At 38.1% G+C, this 23,448-nt stretch overlaps 1 pseudogene; it reads right to left on the bottom strand.

The window, feature by feature from the left end:
* Positions 1-163: 163 nt before the first annotated feature.
* Positions 164-23,448, bottom strand: part of LOC119042787 (phosphorylated adapter RNA export protein-like) — a 33,852-nt pseudogene continuing 10,567 nt past the window's right edge.

The following is a 23,448-nucleotide window of genomic DNA, read 5'->3' as shown; positions in this document are numbered from 1 at the left end:
ATGTATAATATAACCTGTGAGTGCCACACTTAGAGCTTGAACCAGGTCCTTTGACTATTAGATTTCAAGTTCTGTCACAACCTATTTCCTTCCCTCACTCATGCATCGGAGCCTCCTCCCTAGCCCAACCCCTCTCCTACCTGCTGCAGTCAGTGCCTCCCCTTCACTGCACTTGCTCTTCCAAGTCACCAGGGCCCCTCTGTAGGCTGCCAAGTCCAATGCATGCTTTCGGTTTTAAGCTTTCTCGACCCCCTGGCCGTATCCACATCACCACTTCAACTCCTTGAAACTTGCCACGTTCTAGCATCCTGACATCACTTCTCTGTAGCTCTCTTGCTCTTGCTATAATAGACCATCTGCAGTACAGTCACTGGAAAGCTTATTTAAAGCTTACTTAAATATTGATTGCTGGGCCTCCTCCCACACCCATTTAACCAGAAACTCTGAGGATTAGACTAAGGAGTTGGCATTTAACAAGCACTTGGGTGATTCCTTCATACACTAAGGCCTGATTCTTACAAACACTAACTCCTGCTCCATCTGATAATATAATTGACCTTGGCCAACAGAAGGTTTGAATTGTGTGCAATCTTTTTCAATAAATATACAATCAACCCTGAAATCCCCAGTTTTGGCATCCACGGATTCAGCTAAGCACAGATCAAAAGTATTTTTGATCCCTGGTTGTGAATCCCTGTATGCGAGGGCCGACTTAACATGTACCTGGATGTTCCACTTTGTGGAAAGGGGATAGTTGGGGCCCCCAACCCCCGCATTGTTCAAGGATAAACTAATTGCTGAAACTACATTTCAGCCTAGATGTCTCTCCTGAGTTCTAGATCATATATCAAATTTTCTTTCAGACATGTTCTTTCAGGAATATGCCTTCTGGATGTTCCTTAAGTACGTCAAACTCAACATTCTAAAACAAGTCACTTTTCCTTCAAATACCTGCCTTGTTCCTTGTATTCCCCTCTTAGTGAATGATACCAGCATCCAAACAAATATCCACATCAGAAACTTTGGAATCATCCTCCCACAACTAGTTGGTGAATAAAATATATTAATTGTCCATTAAATATATCACAAAATTATCTTTCATTTCCCATATCCTGAAGTGAGCATTCATCACTGCTATCGGAAGGATCTTTTTAAAAATGCTAATCTGGTTATGGTCCTTTCTTGCATAAAATCCTTTCATGGCTAAAAAAACTTAGAGGATAAAATCCAAAGCCCGTTGCCTGGCATTTGAGGCCTTTTCTTGATCTCAGCCCTGTTCTCCCACATATTAACCATATGGAATGGCCTACTGTTCTCTGAGCAAGCCAGGCTCCCTCAAGTCTCTGTGCATGCTACTCCTTCTGCCTAGAATATCCTCTTCTCTGTTTACCTAATAAACTCCTACTCATGCTTAAATTCTTAATTCAGAACTTACTTCCACTCAGAAACCATCCCTGATTCCTTCGGGCCAACCGAGTTACTCCTTCCACAATAACCCCATATCTTCTCTGCTGAGTCGTTGCTATAGCCTTCGCCTCTCTCTTCTCCTTAGACTCGCTAAATGAAAATCTATTACCTGGCAAGGTAACTCAGTTGGGGCATCGTCCTATACCCCAAAAGGCTACAGGCTCGATTCCTGGTCAGGGCACATACCTAGATTGCACGAGGGTTCCATCCCCGGTCCAGGCAAGTACAGGAGGCAGCCAATCAGTGTTTCTCTTTCATCACTGTTTCTCTCTCCATCTCCATCTCTGTTTCTGTCTCTCTCTTTCCCCTTCCTCCTTCTCTGAAACCAATCAACACATCCTTGGGTGAGGATTGAAATATATATATGTGTATTATCTCTATCGTTTAATATATATAATTTACCTGAATGAGTAATAGTACCTACATTCACATAGTGCCCTACATTTTATAAGGCAGTCCATATTTAATTCTTATGTCTGTTTGTATTGCTGCAACTTGCCAGTGAGTCATGTTTCTCTCCTTTCTTAGATTTAACCTTCTCTTTGGCTTTTTATAGACTATTCCATACAGAGCGGGAAAAAAAAAATGGCATGGGCCTAAGAACTACAAAGCAGGATATGCAATATTTGCTCTCTGTAGAGTGTCTACCTGGCTTAAGAAAATACCAAGATTTATAGTTATATTGAATGAGATATTGAAGGACAGAGAGACTCAGCACTATATTTAATTTGTTAAAGGGATATTTGGAAACTTCTTTTGCATGTAAATTCTTTCTAGCAACATTAATATTGATAAAAATAATATGTAGTACTTAGAAAATGAAATACTATAGCTGGATGAACTAGGAAAAGAAAAAACAAATAAACTTATAATCACTGATGATATGTCGAGCTATAAGTGAGGAACTTATCAGATCTCATACCCTGAGTCCAAGGGAAAAAGGAAAGAATGAAGGGGAATAATTTTCTCCTTCACTGTTACTATTTTACATAGTGCACAAGCACTCTCTGAATAGACCATTTTTTTCTTTAGTGTTTTGAGACAGTAATTTTTTAAAGCAAGACAATCTCATCCGACAGTTCATATCTTTTTATAGAACATTATATACACATGTTTACTGGTCATATATGTTTAATTTTAACTAATTTTTTTTTCAGTTTCCAATCCACCGTTTGTTTCAGTTACATATAAAATTGTATAATAAATACTAATCTAAAATAGAGTATCTGTAGTTAATTGTAACGTATCGTGTAGCCCAAATTAAGGAAAATATAATGTGAAAGTGAGTTTTTTGTATTATCATTGTCACTGCCTTGTATGTATTTAGTGTACAACAAATATTTAGTAATTGAATCATAAAATAACACTGTACAGTGCTGGGGGAAAAAACTGGAACTTTTTAACAAAATTATTCTATTTGGATACATTTTTCCTTAGAACCAAGCATCGGGAATGGGCAATTGTCTCACTGGCTGAATTTCTGAAAAACTTGCATGTTTTACCAGAGAAAATTTTAAAAAAAATGTTTTAAATAATTACAATAGGAAATGAACAGGTTTAAAATGAAAAGGGCTAAAAAAATAAATCACGTCAGTGTGCATTTGCTTGTACAGATGGTGCATGGGTGACAGGCGAAAGGAGAGACCGAGCCGCGGAACTCGCTGTGAAACCCGGTCGCCCGCGGGCGCATCCCCCTCTAGGCTTGTGGAAGGACACAAACCTAGGAAACAGCACTGGTCATTCCATTGTCGTTCTCTTTCCAATTGTGTCATTCTGAGCCCAATATCACCATTCATAGAAAGGAGACAGAATTAGCTATTTGTTTTTTACTGGAGTATTTTAAGAAATTTCTCGGGGGGCAAACGATAAAAGAATGACTTAAAAAATGTACTGGTGTCCTAACATTCATCATTGACTAAGTACGATGAATTCTAAGTTTGTCAGCAATATTTAACATGCTCAGAAAATCAGATAATACTCTAAACATTGATGAAAATAAAAGAATCTCGTGTTCACAAGCAAAAAATGTGGTGCTAAATAGTTTGGTAGCTGTAAAAGTTTCCTCTATTAGTCTGTGGTAACTACCTTTATCATATTTGATGAGAGATTGTTTACCAGAAGTTGATTTATCCAATTTCAGCAGTGCAAACACTTTATGAGTCTAATATAGGAATACTGGAAATATAAAGAAATACAAATTCAGGTATTGGGTCTCAAGACATTTCAGTCAACTTGGCGTGGAAAGTAGGGGGGCAGAGATAAGCAGACTAGTAGCCTGCAGTAATAAATGGTATTATAGATACTGCAGAAGATGGAAGATAAAAGCCTGTAAGGTAGCATCCAATCTTGCAACTGTGGCTAGGGAAGGCTTCCTGGAGAAATAGGTAACTGAGTTATGTTGTAAATTAACAATTACCGCTAGACGGATTTCTTGAAATTGGTAAAATTACACCTTAAGCTCAATCCACTCTGCAACTTTCCTCCTTCAGCTCTGTTAGATGTATTAGGTACAAGAGGGCTGGGGCCATGTGTGTCCAAAATCAGCTGTTTACCTCTAACAGCTCCTCTCCCTTATTAGATAGTCCCTGATTTTCTTGGATACATAGATGCCTGAACTAGAGGCATAGCTCCCAGGCACCCTTTTACCTGGATGTGAGCCCTTGGATTGGCTGCTGGTAAGTTGGATGTAGACAGAGAAATGTATTGCAGATGATGGGAAATTTTCTTTTTTTATTTTTATTTATTGAGTGAGAGAGAGAAAGAAAGGGAAAGACATCAACTTGTTGTTCCACTTAGATTCTTTTACAGGCTCTGGATTCTTACATGTGCTCTGACTGGGGATTGAACCCCCAACCCTGGCATATTGGGACAAGGCTGTAACTGACGGAGCTTCCTTGCCAGAGTGGGAAAAAAATTTTAAATATGGTTGGCAAATATTTAATTCTGTTGCTTTCTCCTCTTCCTCAACCTACTGCTTGAAATGTGAGTAGGATGGCTGTACTCCATCCTGGATGAAGAAGACAAAGGACACACCCAAGGGCTGGCAGAAAAGACACCTGGGTACAGCCCGGGTCCTCGGGACTTGAGGCAGCAGCTCTCAACGGCTTCCTTCAGACTAAAAAGTGAAGGAGAAGTGCTGAGATGCACATTCTATTATAAATTCTGAACTATTCTATCTTGATTAAGCTAATGCTGTTTTTTGGGTGGGGGTTTTCTGCTACTCTCAGCTAAACTTCATCTTACCTGATGTATCATGTCTGTCTCACTTAGCACAATGCCTAGTGTGCCAGGTGCTCAATATTTAAAATGAATGGATGACTCTCTACATACATGTCAAAATTATACATATAAAATTTGCCTCATGACTCAATAACTCCTAATTATTTTTTTAGATGAGTCAGATATTCTCATTGCTTACCTTTTTATTTCCTGAGAGTAAGGCAGATTTTTAAGAACGGTGTTTTAACTTATTCTGGTAATTGGACTATTAATTTCTTTGATATACCAATTTGAACTGTAACGGTCACAAGTTAGTTGACCTTCCGAGTAGCCACACTCCTTTACTTTCTTTACTGACTACACCTTGGCAATATGTTACCATAGTATTGCAAACAAAAAGCAAAACTGAGAGAAAACTTGAACCACAATAGGTACTTTTGCCAATTGTGCACTGATGGACATGTGTTGAGTTTATGTTCTGTCTACCCAGCTCTCAGGGAGATGCTCAGAATACCAACCACACCAATATTGTCAAAATTCTCTCAAACACGTGCTCTGTGGAGAAGCTCTACTTATTAGGGGCAAGACAAAGTTGTCAAGAAGGTTTATTTCATGTAGTTTGCTCTACATATAATTAAGTCTAAAGAGTAAATATTTTAGAAAGAAAAACTTTCAAGTTATCCTAGTCCAGCCCTGAATGGTGTGACTCAGTGGGTTGGGCATCATCCCGCAAAGCGAACAGTTGTGGGGTCAATTCTTGGTCAGGGCAAATGCCTGGGTTGTGGGCCAGGTCCATGTTTGGAGGCTGGCGGGAGGCAATGGACTGATGTTTCTTTCACACATCTGTGTTTCTCTCCCTCCCTGTCTTTCTCCCTCCCTTCCCCGCTCTAAAAATAAATAAACAAAATCTTTTTTAAAAGTATCCCAGTCCATTACCTGGTAGTGTGTTTTTATTTCACATTTTGAGGTGCAACAAGAAGTGTTAAGACTCAGATATCTAAGCTTTGTGTAACTTTGGTACAGATTTTTACTTTCTCTCTCTCTGTAAAATGGCAGAATGTTTACCCACCTCATTTCATTATATATGTTGAAACAGATAACATCCTGAAATAGCTTGAACTGCTCAGATATAAATGTTTTAAAACAAAGATGGCATTTTTCTAGAGTACAGAAAATAGGTAATTTTTTTAGGCTTTTTTTTTAGTTAGTTATTTTTCAAGTACAGTTTTTTGTCTATTTCTCCCATCCCAGCCCCACCCCGTCCCGTGCTCCCCACTTCCCTCCCATCTCCACCCCCCCCCCCAGCTCTCGTCCCTGTGTCCTTCACATTTGTTCCTCCAAATCCTCCCCCCTTCCCGCTTAAATTCCCTTCCCTCTCCCCTCTGGTCACTGTCCCTTTGTTCTCTATTTCAGTGTCTTTGTTTTTATTCTGCTTGCTTGTTCGTTTTGTTGTTTAGCTTCCTGTTAAAGGTGAGATCATATGGTATTTGTCTTTCAACCCCTGGCTTATTTCACTCAGTATAATGCTTTCCAATTCCATCCATATTGTTGCAAAGGGTAGTAGCTCCTTCTTTCTCTCTGCTGCATAGAATTCCATTGTGTATATGTACCACAATTTTTTGATCCATTCATTTACTGTCGGGCACCTAGGTTGCTACCAACTCTTGGCTATTGTAAATTGTGCTGCTATGAACATTGTGGTGCATAGGTTCTTTGAAATTGATGTTTTAGGATTCTTAGGATATAATCCTAGCAGTGGAATTGCTGGGTCAAAAGGCAGGTCGATTTTTATTTTTCTGAGAAAATTCCATACTGTTTTCCATAATGGTTGTACCAGTCTGCAATCCCGCCAACAGTGAACTAAGGATCCCTTTTCTCCACAACCTCTCCAACATTTGTTGTTTGTTGCTTTATTTATGATAGCCATCCTGACTGGTGTAAAATGGTATCTCGTTGTGGTTTTAATTTGCATCTCTCTGATAGCTAACGATATTGAGCATCTCTTCATGTGTCTTTGGATATTCTGTATGTCCTCCTTGGAGAAGTGTCTGTTCAAGTCCTTTTCCCATTTTTTAATTGGGTTAGATGTCTTCTTAGAGTGGAGTCGTGTAAGTTCTTTGTATATTTTGTAGATTAAACCTTTGTCTGAGGCATCATTGGCAAATATATTTTCCCATACATTTGGTTGTCTTTTTAATTTAATACTGTTTTCTTTAGCCATGCAGAAGCTTTTTATTTTGATGAGATCTCATTTGTTTATTCTTTCTTTTATATTCCTTGCTCTAGGGGACATATCAGTAAAAATGTTGCTGTGTGAAATATCTGAGATTTTCTTGCCGATGTTTTCCTCTAGAACTTTAACAGTGTCATGGCTTATATTTAAGTCTTTTATCCACCTTGAATTTATTTTGGTGTATGGTGTAAGTTTGTGCTCAAGTTTCATTTTTTTGCACGTAGCTGTCCAGTTCTCCCAACACCATTTGTTGAAGAGGCTATCTTTACTCCATTTTATGTTATTGCCCCCTTTGTCAAAAGAAAATAGGTAATTTAAATTAGTGTACTTTGCGTGCTGTTCCATATCTCAGCAGTTTGCTGTGATTCTTTTCCTCAGTTGTTCCATCACTTATTTTCAAAATGATTACTCAAAAATAAAACTGGAGTAATATTTATTCTGTTCTGAAATAGTTGTACATTAGAATTGCCCTTGATGGTTCATTTGAAGATGGAGATGAAGTGCTTTCAGAAACAGTTAAAAGGAAGAGAAGAAGAGACAAAGGAAGAAAGGAAGGGAGGGAGGGAGGACCCATAATGTACCATGATTCTGTTTATCTAGGAGTTAATGCTTCGGAAGCTCAAAATGATTTTTCAAAATCTCTTTTTTTGTGTTCATTACCTTCATTATAGACAACTATGTTTGATAATTCTTTCTTTTCAGACCAGGAAAAAAATTATCATCAGAAGTAACTTTCTCTTTAAAAAAAAAAAAAAAGGATTTCATTTATTGATTTTTAGAAAGGGGGGAGGGAGGGAGAAGGAGAGGGAGAGAAACATCAATGTGAGAGAGCCATCAGTCTGTTGTTGCCTCTCACACACCCCCAGCTGGGCACCTGGCCCACTACCCAGACATGTGCCCTGACTGGGATTTGAACCAGCAACCTTTCAGTTCACAGGCTGGCGCTCAATCCACTAAGCCACACCAGCCAGGATAACTTTCTGTTTTTCAGTGTCTTCCCACTTCAAGGTCAATGGTTGCAGTGCTGCAGGAGTAAATATAATCCCGTGCCATTAGGAAGCAGAATCAGAGGGAGAGGCTGAAGGAGACTGCTGCTGGAGACAGTTAGAGACAAGGGCCTAGCAGGTCACGGAAGGATCTTCACCAAGCAATTAGAATGGCTCTCAAGGTTGGTCCAAGGTGTTTATGTACCTAAACAGCAGCCTCTTCTGTGGTATCCAGGGAAGCCTCACTGAATCAGAATTGCTGTGGCTTGACTAGGCCTCATTTTTAAAATCTTATTTTACAGGTGAGGAGGTAAAGGCAAGACTTCAACATAATTTGCAGGACCCAGAGCAAAACAAAAATGTTGGGGCCCTTGTTCAAAAACTCTTAGGCATTCAGTGGTGACGAGGAGCATTAAACCATCATAGGATGCCTCCAAGAGCAGGACCCTATGTGACTGCACAGGTTGTGTGCCCGTGAAGCCACCTCTGAGAAGAGGTCAGGTCAAATTATTTGCTGAAGGCGATAAGACTGGTTAGGCGTGGACCTAATCTTGTGAGTCCTTGTTTAGTTTTTCTTTTGTCCCCTGTGCATTCTATTATTTCTTTATATTTGCTTCCTGTTTGGTTTAGAATAGTATATGTTTACTGATTCATTATTTAATTGAATAAATATTTCTTGAACACAGACTATGTGGCAGGCACTATATTAAGAACTGAGCAGACAATCAGAAGACATTTTTTCCCTTAAATACCGCTTTACACTGCATGCAAAAAAAAAAGGACTTGGTGGACAGCCACTTCTATGGGGCTTGCGGGGAAGGTAGAACTTGTATATACTACCAGTAAGAATTACATAGGTATTAATTTTTTGGAGCACAACTTGGCCATACAAGATAAATGTCTTAAAATGGGTCTCTCTTCTTCCCTCCCTTTCTCTATTCCTTCCTTTATCCTTCTTCCCTCCCCCCTTTGTTTCTCCCTCCCTCCATCCCTCCCTTCTGGTAACCTGTGGTCCAGAAATAACTTTTGGAATTTACCCTAAGGCAGTAATAAGAAATGTGGGCAAAGGTACACATACAAAGCTATCCATCACAGTGATTTTTTTTCCCTCGTAAATGCCCAAGGATTTGGGTTTTGTTAGGTACATTTTGGTAAACCTATGTTGTTCATAAATGGCCATGAAAAATATAGTTTTAGAAGACTGTGAACATGGTAAATGTAATATATAATTACTGAAAAAGCAAGATTTAAAGTAGTATAGCATGATTCTTTTGGGAGAAAGTTTAAAAAATATCTGTTTGTAACAGATATTTTAGGAAAGGCATATACCCAAATGTTGTTAGCAGTGATTAACGTTTTGTAATTAAACATTCTCTTTATATTTGGTTATATTTTCTAATGTTTCTTTATTGAATGTATATAATTTTTATAGTAAAAATTTAAGTTCCACCTATATTCAACTACGAAAATCTATGTTTTCTTTTTTAAAAAAAAATTGTATTGAATCTCTTGGGCTGATGACAGCTTGAGGGGAGGTTAGGATGTGGAGGGACTGAGCGAAAAGGAAAACAGCCTCCTGGAAGTGGACAGCCGCGTGGGGGTGCCGGGGAGGGGAGGAGAGCAGACTAAATGGCAATGGGAAAAATACAATAAAGATTAAATTGAAAAAGAGAATTCATTGGCGTGACATAGGCTAATTAAAATATGTAAGTTTCCGGTGTACATTTGTATAACACATCTGTGTATATTGACAGATTGTGTGTTCACCACCCAAAGTCAAGTCTTCTTCCATCACCATATATCTGTTTTCTTAAATGCCTAAAGAAGGGCAGTAATTCTATGTTTTACTAGAGAAGAAAAATTAACAATTATATATTGTTAATTTTTCAAAATTAAAACTGCATGAGAGATTAAACTAAATGTCCATCCTAAGCTTGAAATATTTTCCTTATAATTCGTTGAAAGAATTCTTACAGATTATACAATCTCCTCTTCTAAATGATGCAGAAATTGACTCTGATATCTTGTATAAGCAATATAAGCGTACTGAATGTAGAGATAGGTTTATTTTATTGATTAAAAAGTAGATCTTAGCTAAATTATAACAAAGAGAAGCCAATTTGGAATCTGAACCCCAATATTCTGTAACTACACTACAGATATTTAGGTGTAATCATGCACAGTAAAGGAGTGTGTACGTCACTCAATCGACACTCTTTCAAAAACCCATCCAAAGGCATAGTTCACTTCTGGCCACCATACTTGTCATTAAATGCCAAATAGAAAAACGAGGGGCACGTCTCTCGGGGGACTGTCACAGAAGCTGGTCTAGCAGACTCTATCCATAAAAATACCTTGGTCAAAGGATTGATTCAGCACCTCACTTGGTGACTTAGTTTATATTTATAACTGTATGGACAGAAAATTGGTTTTATGATTATTACATTTTGTAAAATGAAAAGGCAACTTTCAAAATGATTGTAAAATTAAAGACGCCAAGCCCTGGCTGGTGTAGCTCAGTGGCTTGAGCACGGGCCTGCAAACCAAAAGATCGCGGTTCTATTCCCAGTCAGGGCACATGCCTGGGTTGCAGGCCAGTTCCCAGCAGGGGACTCATGAGAAGCAACCATACAGTGATATTTCTTTCCCTCTCTCCTTCCCTTCCCCTCTAAAGATAAATAAATAAAATCTAAAATAAATAAATAAACAAATAAATGAAACTGTAAAGAAAAGAGCCCCCCCCCAAAAAAATAAAAATAAATAAAATTAAATTAAAGACGCCAGAAAGGCACATGGGAAACAATATGGAGACTAGTCACATTCATAGAAACAAAGTAGAGAAGTGGCTGCCAGGGGCTGGGGAGGGGGCAATAGGGGAGGTTAGTGAAAGGGTACATTTAGTTGTAAGATGAATTCCAAGGATTTAATGTATAGCATAGTGAGTAGAGTTGATAACACTGTATTCTACAATAGAATTTTTTTTGTGTAGAATTGAAATGTTCTCACCACAAAGAAGAGGGAGGTGGCAAATATGTGAGGTGGATATGTTCATTAATTTGTGTTAATTAACTTGATATGTTTTTGTATGTCAAGATATCTGATACCTGATATCGGTATACATATCAACTCATCACATTGTATATTTCAAATATCTTACAATTTTATTTATTGATTATATCTCAGTGAAGCTAAAAAACATAATATGAATAATCTGGTTTCATTTTTAAACCCAAATTTTATAAAGAAAAAAATGTAATTAATGAGAATGATTAACCTCAATGTCTTCCTATGCAACCAACTTTGTTTTTTCATGTCCTTCATGTGATCCATTAAGAGAGACCAGGCCCTTATTTGTGTCACTTGCAAGTTTCTCATGATACGACATCATCGTCTTTTTTTTCAAATTATAAACAAAAGTTTCTTTAGAAAGTTACAGGGGTAGAAAGAAGTGAGCCAGCTGGGTTGCATGGGCTCAGGAAACAGGTTACAGAGGCAAAAGAAGGGCCCTTGGAGCTTAGGAGAGAGAAACGTAAAAGGTGAAGGTGATGCACCTGGGAGCAGAAAAGGGATGAGGGAAAGGAAGGGCAGCACCGCAGAGGGGGAGGCCTCGTCATGTTCTCGCAGAGTCATCTTTCTCCCCAACACTTGTGTTCTTCTCTTCCAACCAGCTTTTTTATTTTCATATGCCTTCTGATTTTCAGTGTAGAAAATGTCCTTAATTTACTCCTCACTGATACTAGGAGTGTTTTTTTTTTTTTTTAAGAAAATTCAGGAAAACTCCACCTGGTGCTCTTCATTGACTACCATTCATTACCAAAAAGGCCACCATTTTGTTCAACAGTTTGCATCAGAAGTTTAATTGTCCTTTTGTTCCCAATTATACTCACTTGGGAAATGCTCGGGCTATACTGCTTGAGCTATCAGATCTTTCTTTGGTTCGTGCAACCTGGAAGTAATTTGATCAGCCACTTTCTCCTGGGGATAGCTCTCAGTAATCTCATACCAGCCTGTATAGTTTATTTCTAGTCTGTCCCCTTGTCTGTCTTTGACAGGTCACTTCCATTGCAGATGATCTCTCCCATTTTCCTCTTCCTGTGAGCCTGTTTTCTTCCCACCTTGCATATATTCATCTAGCCCTTTGTCTAATTCTTTTGTATGTTCTTGAGACAATCACTTAAATTTCTCAGCAAGCAAATCATTGTAGGTCTTGGGTTGTCTGCTTTTGTCAATAGTGCCTTCCATTTCCCGAATAGCCAGTTCAGTGCCCACTGCATCCCTATTCTGCTCCTGCGCCACAGCGCCCCAGGCGTGGGTAACTTCCTTCCCTCCAGCAAAAGGCGGTTCCTGGCTGCTCTGGCCAATGGCACATTTGCATGGATTTTCAAATTATTCATTTTTATTGAAGGTTTAAGCCTTTCTGAAAATAGGTTAGTGAAGATGTTCCAAGAGTTGACTGTAGTTTACAAAAGAGATTAAATAGAAATATGTAGGCAGTTACACCACAGGCAGACTGTTGAATTGAGGAGTGAAGCAATAGCTTGTATTTGTTTTTAAAATTAAATTAATCCTGGATAAGTGTTGCTTTTTGTTTTTAAGGGTTAGTCCTTAACCACTAGTTTGATACCATCTCTGTTTTGGGTGACCTATTTCACCAGCAGACCTATGACTCTCCATGGCTAACTGTGTAAGTGCTTATAATGGGAAAATTGCTCATATATATGTAAGAAAATATATATTTTTCCTACATATATATATACATATATATGTAGAAAAATGCTTATATATATATGTGTGTGTGTGTGTGTGTGTGTGTGTGTGTGTGTGTGTGTGTAGGAAGCAATTTACAAGCTGTTTTTAATAGGCAATGTACTTGAATTCAGCAGGTCCTGAAATACATGGTCACTGAAATTGGGTTTAAGGATCTAAGTGGGAAAAGAAGGGAAAAAATGGTTATTGGTGGCTTTTTATTCATAAATAATGCAAAAATAAAGTTAGTTTTGCAGTCCTTAAAAAAAGGAAAAATATGCAGAGAAAAATGTCTAAAGGATAATTAGAAAATGTTAATAGTATTTATCTCTAGGGGAAAACTTACGATAAAATGTTATGATTTCTAGTTGTCATACCTACTCTATGCTCCAGATTTCCAAGACAAATGGTTTACAGACTACTATTCCTTATCTTTTAGTGTTTGGTGCATAAAGGTGGTTCAACACACTGTACAATGATAAAGATGGCGGTAAAATTACTTTTTCTCATGAATGAGAACCACTAAAACAATCACGTTCTATAGCTTAGAACATACTTTTTTATTTTAGAAAATATTGTGAAAATTTTTGTTCACTACTGGTCTTTGAATTTTTTGAAACCCACAATAATTCCTATAGCATTTGTTATAATCATCTACTTGACCAACTTTGTTATAATGCAGTTAAATTGAGTTTGTGAATTAAGAATTATACTATGTTAGTTTATTTTTCCCTCAATTTTCCCTTCCTACCTACCAAAACACAAAAATTAAACAAACAACGAAAAATCTCTTTTTAGCATCAATGTATCTTTCTTCTCCTCTCTTCACCCACCCAGGGAAAAGGGACCAATCTGCATGAAGGGACAGTGTACTGTTTTTTCCATCTGGCTTCTGAGAGTAGTTTTCTGGACAGATCAACTGTTGATTAAGATTTAAACTAAAAATTTTTAACTTGAAATATTCTTTTTGTACTTGTCTTTCAATTGTTTTAATTCCGGCATTTCAGGTCACAGTTGGGCCTGTCTGCCCTTCAAATAACCCCTATTTCAAAGTGAATTTTTCCTCCTCCCAAAACACAAGAATATTTCTACATGTTAAACTATATCTAGGAACTAACCGGTTAGTTCATACTTACATAGTTCATACTCAGGTATGAATGACTGAAAATCTGCCCTAAACTTCTAAAAAAAGATTACTTATTAGCAGAAAGAACATGCAATTAGTAGAGTTTCAGGCAGGGGGGGCAGATGTTTTTGGATAAAAGGAACAATTCGATAGTTTGTGGGTAAAATTAAGAGGCCTATCTAACTATGCTCCGGTGAGGTTTAAGAAACTACAGAATTAGTAAGATTTTTGGTCTCTGCATAAACTGACCTTAGAAATAAACTACAAGGTATATATTTTAGATCATTTTTGGCCCTTGCATTAGGCCCACGGTCAGCAATGTTTGTCCTTTTGGGAATTGGGCTGTTGCTCAGTTGACCACTATCTGTAGTTTACATCTTATAGATTCCTTTTCCTAGATCCACTCCAAAAATAGTTCATCTGCAGCTCTAGCCCCGGTGTCAGCCTGGCTAGTTTGTACCATTCCAAGCTGTTTTCCTTGAACATTCAGCATGGTGACCTATCTGCAATCAATTAACTAATATTATTTAATATAAACTTCATATTGTATAGCACTGTTGCTCACAGCAAACTCAGGAATGTTCTGTTGGCTCCTCTCTTAAGGTCTTTCTTTAAAATGCAAGTACTCCAAGTGTGAACAGCACTTTTGACTAATTTACACTGAGGTGTTAGGATTTTTTTTTTATGGCTTTTTTTCCTCAGAAGAAACTTAGGGGGGTTAGAGAAGGGAGGATGTGGAAAGGGAAGGAGAGAATGAAAGAGGCAAAGGAAGGGAAGAGGAGGGATAAGCATCTTAGAAACTGATAACACCTAAAGACTTTATAATTTAGCCACTTCTTGGTTTTTACTTTTTTTTTCAAGTTTTTTAAAAAAGATTTTATTTATCTTTTAGAGGGAAAAGGAAGGAGAGAGGGGGAGAAATATCAATGTATGGTTGCCTCCTGTGCATTCCCTGCTGGGAACTGGCCTGCAACCCAGGCATGTGCCCTGACTGGGAATCAAACCTTGATCCTTTGGTTCACAGGCCCGTGATCAATCCACTGAGCTACACCAGCCAGGGCTGGTTTTTACTTTGGGGACAACATTTTAGAATAATATCTGGAAGAAGTTCATTCAGTGAGTTTACTCTATAACTGATGCTCCTAAGAATCTCAAGGAGACCAATTGTGAATCCCAGATTTCCAAATACAGACTTTTAAATAAGCTTTGATCCAGACACGTGGTGGTATTTATTATAGAGAGACAAGCTTTCATATCCTTGACAAATAAAAAAAATGTCCATTCATGTATCTATGGATGCTGTGAATTCTTTAAAATTTGTGAAATAATGAAAACTTTCCCTCAAAGTGTGACAATGTTATACATGCCTTAGGGCATGTTCGATATAAGAAAACAGATTTCCTCTAAGCTATATAAAGAAAATAAAGATATAATGAATCATGTATCTCACAGAACTCAAGGATAAGAAATACAGGCAAATCTCCCAAGGGACTGCAACCGACAACTGAAAATTCATAAGTGACCAAGGCAACTCTTGGTACATTTTTCCTTTCCCTCAATCTTATCCTCTCCTCCACTACATGTTCACCATTGTCCTTATTTCTGTGTTTCTATTTTCTTTTATAGAACAGATTTCTTCACTCCGCTTTTACATGACACATCATGAAAGGTTGCCAGATTGAGCAAATAAAAATATGGGATGCCTGTATTTTACCTCGTAAGCCTAAAATCATGCCTCGCCAGCCCAGGGCCCTCATTTCCTGGTCTAGCTGATCCATAACCAGAACTAATCTACAGAAGTTTCTGTGTCCTCATTCAAAGTTCAGGGGGTGATGGGGGGTGGGGGGCAAATAGCTCAGCTTGGCCCGGTGGCCAGCCCCAGTGAGTAAGGCAGTCATAGGGCCTATCTCTACCGGTGGGAAGCATTGTCAGCAAACAGCTAAGTGCTGATGAGTCAGCCCCAAATGTTACCTAATAAATATAAATGTAGGCTATAAGTAAATCTTGTTTTATATATAAAAGTTGCTCTTACAAGTTTCTTGAGTTCATAAACCAAGTGTTTTATTGGTCTTCGTATTCCCTGGTGTCTGGCATCTGGTATTTCATACATGCTGGTGAATTGAGTTAAACAATTTTGAAAAATTTCAAAAATTGTTCTGTTTCTCTATCCATTTGAATATTTGAAAATGTCAGTAGAGACCAGAACAATTTCCCAGAAGTGGTATTCTAAGTTGTTAAAGATGTTGCTTTTAGAGGGTAATATAATAAGGGATCAAATGGGAAATTTTGTTGACATAGTTTAGACAGGAGTCACTAAAAATCTCAGTGACTAAAAAGGTCAGTAAATATTTCTTTTTTTTGGCACAGTTTTCCAAATAGGTATTTTTAAATTGTATTTATTTCTTTTTAGAGAGAACAGAAGGGATGAAGAAAAGGAAGGAGAGAAAGATCAAAGTGTGAGAGAGAGACATCAGTCGGTTGCTTCTCATACACCCCCAGCTGGGGACCTGTAATCCAAGCACACATCCTGACTGGGAATCAAACCTACAACCTTTCAGTTTGCAAGCCTGAGCTCAGTCCACTGAGCCACACCAACCAGGGCCCAAGAAGATATTTTCTAAAAGTATATAAATTATTTCAGGAAGGTTAATACGACGTCTGGCACAAATAATGCCCCTATTTTATTACAAAACATTTTATTACAAAATCATGTACTATGCATCTAATTCTGTAACATAACCTCATCATACACACAAGTACACCATATGATATTTTAGGTGAAATGTTCAAATTAAAACTATAAATTATTACACCCATATTATTACCCCATCAGCCACACTCAAGCAGGCCTTACTTCTGCTGGACACTGAATATTAGCCGATCTCTAAGAGGGTACATCATTTTATTAAAATTTCAGATGAAATGCTTTTGTCCTAATAAAAATTCTTTAAAAACCTCTTTTAATGGGCCATTCCCTTTTATTTTTAATTGTCTGTTATTGATTATGCTATTACAGTTGTCTCATTTTTTTTCTCCCTTTTACCCCCTCCACCCCATACTCCTCCTCTCCAGCATTCCCTCCCTACTTAGTTCATGTCCATGGGTCATACATACAAGTTCTTTGGCTTCTCCATATCGTATACTATTCTTAACATCTTCCTGTCTATTTTGTGCCCACCTATTATGCTTCTTATTTCCTGTACCTTTTTTCCCTCATTCTCCCTCTTCCCCATCCCCACTCATAACCCTCCATGTGATTTCCATTTCTGTGATTTTGTTAAGTTGTTTCCTTAGTTTGGATTTTCTTTAATTGTTGTTGTTCAGTTGTTCATATTTGTGAGTTTATTATCTTTTAACTGTTCATAGTTTTGATCATCTTTTTTTTTCAGTCCATTTAACATTTCATATAATAAGGGCTTGGTGATGATGAACTCCTTTAACTTGACTTTGTCTGGGAAATATTTTATCTGCCCTTCCATTCTAAATGATAGCCTCCCTGGATCCAGCCCCTTCTTGCCTGTAAGGTTTCTTTTGAGAAATCTGCTGGTAGTCTTATGGGAATCCCTTTGTAGGTAACTGACTCCTTTTCTCTCGTTGCTTTTAAAATTCTCTTCCTATCTTTCTTCCTGGGTAATGTGATTATGATGTGCCTGGGTGTGTTTCTCCTTGGGTCCAACTACTTTGGGACTCTCTGAGCTGCCTGGACTTGCATGTCTATTTCCTTTGCAGACTGAGGAAGTTTTCCTTCATTCTTTTTTTAAATATATTTTATTAATTATGCCATTACAGTTGTTCTATTTCCCCCTTCACTCCCCTCCATCCTGCACACCCCCTCCTCCACCATTCCCCCCATTTAGTTTATGACCACGTGTCTCAGGTTCTTTAGATTCTATATTTTCCATACTATTCTTGCCCTCCCCCCTATCTATTTTCTACCTACCATCTATGCTACTTATTCTCTGTACCTTCTCCCCCCTTCTCCTTCTCCCTCTCCCCTGTTGCTAACCCTCCATGTGATCTTCATTTCTATGGTTCTGCTCCCGATCTAGCTGTCCTCTTAGTTTGCTTTTATTTTAGGCGTGGTTCTTAATAACTGTGAGTTTGCTGTCCTTTCACTGTTCATCTTTTTTATCTTCTTTTTCTTAGGTAAGTCCCTTTAATGTTTCATATAATAAGGGCTTGGTGATAATGAACTTCTTGAATTTGGTCTTATCTGAGAAGCACTTTATCTGTCCTTCCATTCTAAATGAAAGTTTTGCTGGATAGAGTAATCTTGGTTGTAGGTCTTTGGATTTCATGACTTGGAATACCTCTTTCTAGCCCCTTCTTGCCTGTAAGGTCTCTTTTGAAATATCTGCTGACAGTCTGATGGGAACTCCTTTGTAGGTGACTGTCTCCTTATCTCTTGCTGCTTCTAGGATTCTCTCCTTCATTTTAATCTTGGCTAATATAATGATGATGTACTTTGGTGTGTTCCTTCTTGGGTCCAACTTCTTTGGGACTCTCTGAGCTTCCTGGACTTCCTGGAAGTCTATTTCCTTTGCCAGATTGGGGAAATTCTCCTTTATTATTTGTTCAAATAAGTTTTCCACTGGTGGCTGTTCCTTTCCCCCTTCTGGTACCCCTATAATTTGGATGTTGGAGCGTTTAAAGATGTCCTGGAGATTCCTAAGTCTCTTCTCATTTTTTTGAATTCTTGTTTCTTCATATTTTCCTGTTTGGCCATTATTTTCTTCCTTCTGGTTCACTCCCTTGATTTGAGTCCCAGTTTTCTCTTCATCACTATTGGCTTTCTGTGCAATTCCCGTCATTTCAATTAGTTTAGCCTTCATATGTTCCTCTAATTGGTAACTATAATCATCCAGTTCTGTGAGCATCCTGAACACCAGTGTTTTGAACTGTGCATCTGAAAGTTTGGCTATTTCTTCATCGCTTAGATTTATGGGCTTTGGGGCTTTGAGATCTTCTTGAGCCATTTTTGGTCTGTTTGTACCCGTTAATTATGAGGAGTGGAGCCTTAGGTGTTTACCAGGGCGGGGCCGCCCAGGTCGCTGGTTTGTGAAGCTGTATGTGGGGGCGGGGTCAGAGCAGGGAAATGGAGGCCCCCTCTGCTGCCTCTCTCCGCTGGGGCCTGCTCGGTCCTGTCATCTCACCACCCACTCTCTCATTGGTCTATCTGCGTACGAATGCGGAACCACAGTCAACCTGCCGCCCTGCACCCTCGCTGGGTATGCCGGTCACCCACTGAGGTGCTCACTGGGTCAGCCCTTTGCAACCCCATGCCTGGAATCCGTGCGCCTGAGTCCCTCTGACCAAATTTTCCTGTGCAATCCCGCTCTGCCAACTACTGGCTTTGCCCCTCTTACCAGTTAGGCTGAAGAATTTGTTGTTATCAGACTTCCAAAAAGTTCAATTTTCTGTGTTCTGGCAGTGTTTTCTGTCGCTAATATTTTGTTGTCTCAACTTGGTTGTGGGAGAAAGCACGACATCTCCACCTATGCCTCCATCATGGTGGAAGTCCTATTTTTTCAAATATGTTTTCAATTTGTTGCTCTTCCTCTACTCCTTTCAGCATCCCTATGATTCGGATGTTGGAACATTTAAGGTTGTCCCAGAGGTTCCCAAGCCTCTCCTCATTTTTTTTTTTGAATTCTTGCTTCTTCATTCTGTTGTGGTTGAATGTTTATCTCTTCCTTCTGTTCCAAATTTTTTATTTGAGTTCCAGTTTTCTTCCCTTCACTATTGGTTCCCTGTATATAAATATTTTTTATTTCACTATTTGTATAGCCTGCACTTCTTCTTCTATTTTGTGGCCAAACTCCATCATTTATGTGAGCATCCTGATTACCAGTGTTTTGAACTCTGCATCTGATAGGTTGCCTATCTCCTCATCACTTAGTTTTGTTCTGAAGTTTTGATCTGTTCTTTCATTTGGGCCATATTTTTTTGTCTGTTCACTTGTTACATTGTAAGGGGTGTAGCCTCAGGTATTCACCATGGCAGGGCAACTCACCTGGCTGCATTATGGCACTGTATGTGGGGGAAGGGTCAGAGGGGGAGCAATGCTGCCTGCTTGGCTCTCACCCTGCTTTCAGCCACTTCCCTTGCTTCGTGCAGCTGGATTGCGTTCTTTCACATGCCGATTCCCAGATGAATGCACTTGTGTACATTCTAGGATCCTTGGGCCCCTCTAACAGACTCTCCTGTGAGGCTAGGAGTTTCTCCCACTGTCCCAACCCCCACAGATTATTATAGCCAGAGGTTTTGAAGCCTTAGTTACCTTGTGCTGGAACCCTGAGTTGTGTGGTCTATCTCACTCCCTAGTTGTTCCTCCCAGCTCATCTGCCTGTGAATGTAGGGTATCCTGGTCCACCAGGTGCTGCCTTGTCCTACGTCTCTCTGCTCCAGCTTCCCATCTCCACCCTTCCTACAAGTCTGGATGAATGTTTCTTTAACTCCTTGGTTGTTGGATTTCCATACAGTTTGATTTCATGGCAGTTCTGGTGGTTTTTCTTTTGTTTGTTTTTAAATTGGTTGTTATCCTCCTTTTGGTTGTGTAAGGCATATCTACCTGTGCCTCCAACTTGGCCAGAAATCCCTCTTTTATTTTTTTTGCTTCTCTTTTTGGCATTTATAATACTTTTTACCTGATGGTTTAATCCTATATCTCAGGGCGCATTATGCACAGTAATAGCTAGTGACTTTTTATTTATTATCCATTACATATATAATGCTAACCAAGCAGCAGATGAAATTATCTATATTATCAACATCTATAGCACAGATGGATAAATGTCATGGTAGTATTAGTTCATTCAAAGTCATAATGTTATAGGAAAGAGAGCATGGAGGGGAAGAAATCGAACCTGGATCACATGACCTGAGCTGAACGATATGGTCTGGGTTTAAGTCCTAGCTCTCGCTGCTATTTATTGTGATGCTTTAGGCAAGTTTCATAACCTCTCTATATGTCAGTTTCTTTAAAGCAGGGATAGACAAATATGCCCTGGCCATCTGCCAGGGTTGTTAATCAAATGAGATAACATATGTGAAAGCATTTTTAAGTTATCGAACACTTCACAAATATAAGATTTCTCTTATTATTGTCTAATACAAGGTGCTTATAAATCATGTTAATATCTAGGGAAAAATGTCATTTGCTGTATTGATGGTTACTATGACCAGAGATATAAGCTATAAAGATAGACTTATTCAAAGAAAAATAATCCTCTTGAAATAAATATTACTTTATGAACCATTTTTAAGGGCAAAACTATTCTTATTGCCTACTATTATTTTTAATATATAATTTAAGATGGACAGAAAGTACATTATGCTTGGGGGAAATGTGAGCCATAACCAGAAAAATATGGGTAACAAAGTGCTCATGGGTAAAACACTGTTAAAGGTGGGAATCTTAGAGGCTTTCCCTCTTTGATCTCCATGCTATGCCACGGTCTCATCCCTTATCCTCGTTTCGTTAGAGTTTCCAGAGAGAAGAAAGGACAGAAGTATTAGTGCATCTCCAGCCCCACGTAGAGACTTCAGTTTCGGTACCCATTCTCTTCTCATTTCCTTTTTCTCCAGGATCTTCAGCCTCACCATTTAGTGAAAATGAGAAAGACTTCTCACAAAAGTGTTGCTGAAAGCTCCCCTGTTTTTCTAATGAGTTTGACAAGCTATGATGATTTTTAGGTGTTAAGGAGGGCCTGGTACACATAGAGCTCAATAAATAACTATTAAATGGGTACACTGATTGATTGTAGCTAGACTAAGTTATATTCTCAAGAAGAAGAAAGATAAATATCTTTTGAAAAAAATATATTTTTGTTAAATAATTCATTTACTTATATAAAAATGATATTAGTGAGAATTTGACCTTGAAATTATCTATGGATACAATCTTCCAGTGTAAAGTGGTTGTGGAACAGAATAGTAATGTTATATTAAATCAAACACTTGTGACTTGCTTTTTTTCAGAACACTTGTAAATATCCATTTTGAATACTAATAAAGCCATGTCCATACCTTTTTTGTATTAATGATTTTATTAGCTTTTTGAAGTTAGCTGACATCATGTCTAACCAAACTGAATTGAATTTCAAGTCTACTGTTAACTTGGCAATGACTAACATTTACAAAGGAAAGACAAGCAGGCTCCTTCCAGGCATGTTTTATGTTTACAAGTTGTGAAAAGATTGCTTATTTTAACCAGTGGGATTGATCTGGGGCGATGAACTTTTAAAAAAGATGGACTGTGGCCAATTTGACCTAGAGACACAGAAAATGAGTTATGAAAACAAAACTTGGGCCAGATAGAGTTGCGCCAAGAGGCAGTTTTTAATACGGACTTTAAGTGCTAGTTATTATTCTAGTTCTTTTGTTAGATTCATAGATTCTGTAGTTGGAACATTTCAACTAGTTAATGTATATAAGTTTTGCTCATAAACTTACTGTGAGTCTGGAATTGCTCATCCTTTCACAACGTTTTTTGTTTCATGCTGCTGCTCACCATCACCATCCAGGCTTACAGAGTTCTGCCCCGTGTTTACAGCATGTGGTTTCTGTCCTTGTGCTTGAAAAGATGACCTCCACGTTGTTGCCTTCCTTCCTGACTCATTTCTTGCTTAGGTCCCAAGTTTCTGCCTGACTGGTTGGAGGAATATTTCTGGGCTTGCCACTGTAATTTGTTTAATCAGGTCCAGGTCATGGGAACAGAGAAATGATTCTGAGAAAGATTCGCCCTCAGCTGATCTCCGGCCACCCCAGAGGGTAGACTTCACAGTAGGGGAGCCGCAGCATCCTGTCCCAAAGCAGGAGACGTGTGGCCCTGAGAAATCATTCTGGGGAAAAAACCTGGAAATTAACTTAAAAGTGGGAGATGGTGAATAGACTGAAATAAAATATCTGCCATGTTTCAATTGTGTTTGCAATGATTATATACCTTAGCCCAACTGTCTTGTCTTACTTAAAAATGAATGTACTATATTTTTGCTTCTATTCATAAGTAATCACATTTACATATCGGTCAAATCTTTCCTCTTGGATACTGTCAAAACTTTTTCTGTAAAATTTTACTAAATCAAGTTTTGGATTAAAATTACAAATTCATTTATCAAAACAATCTTTCTCTACTAGAGAAATAGATTCAACCTTAAAACAATAACAACAAATAAAACCAATCTTAAATTATGGTTAAAGGGGACATTTTGACATTCTACAGAGATCCTCTATGTATTGAAAATGAAGACAAAACATTAGAATAATAGTACAGTTAACATAATAGCTCTTTGTATTTGCTTACTTAAATAATACATTTAATAATAGTATAAAAATCTTTTGCTTCCCATACTTCAACATGCCACTGAAATTGTATAAAATTACATCTAAGAACTACTTTTGTCTCTACTGAAGCAGGAAAAAAAAATTCCCATAGAGGGTAATTAAACTTTCTTCTTTTCTTCCCACAAACTTTTTTTCTTAAAGAATGACTTGTTCACCCCAAAAGAATTTGGAGGACAATAAAGGTTAATTATTTAAAATGGACAGTGGGTCATATGTAAATAAAACCAGACTTTTGAGCTGTGTTTTTTTTTTTTTGATACTGTCATTTTGAATATGCTTGTTTATATTCAGTTCAAAATATTTTTAAGATCAACCTTACCATATAC

The sequence above is a fragment of the Artibeus jamaicensis genome, unplaced genomic scaffold (genome assembly GCF_021234435.1).
Source record: "Artibeus jamaicensis isolate MK-2021 breed Jamaican fruit bat unplaced genomic scaffold, CSHL_Jam_final contig_233, whole genome shotgun sequence".
Classification (NCBI taxonomy): Eukaryota; Metazoa; Chordata; class Mammalia; order Chiroptera; family Phyllostomidae; genus Artibeus; species Artibeus jamaicensis.
Note: the sequence above shows the minus strand (reverse complement) of the source record. Positions and strands in the feature narration are given on the sequence as shown.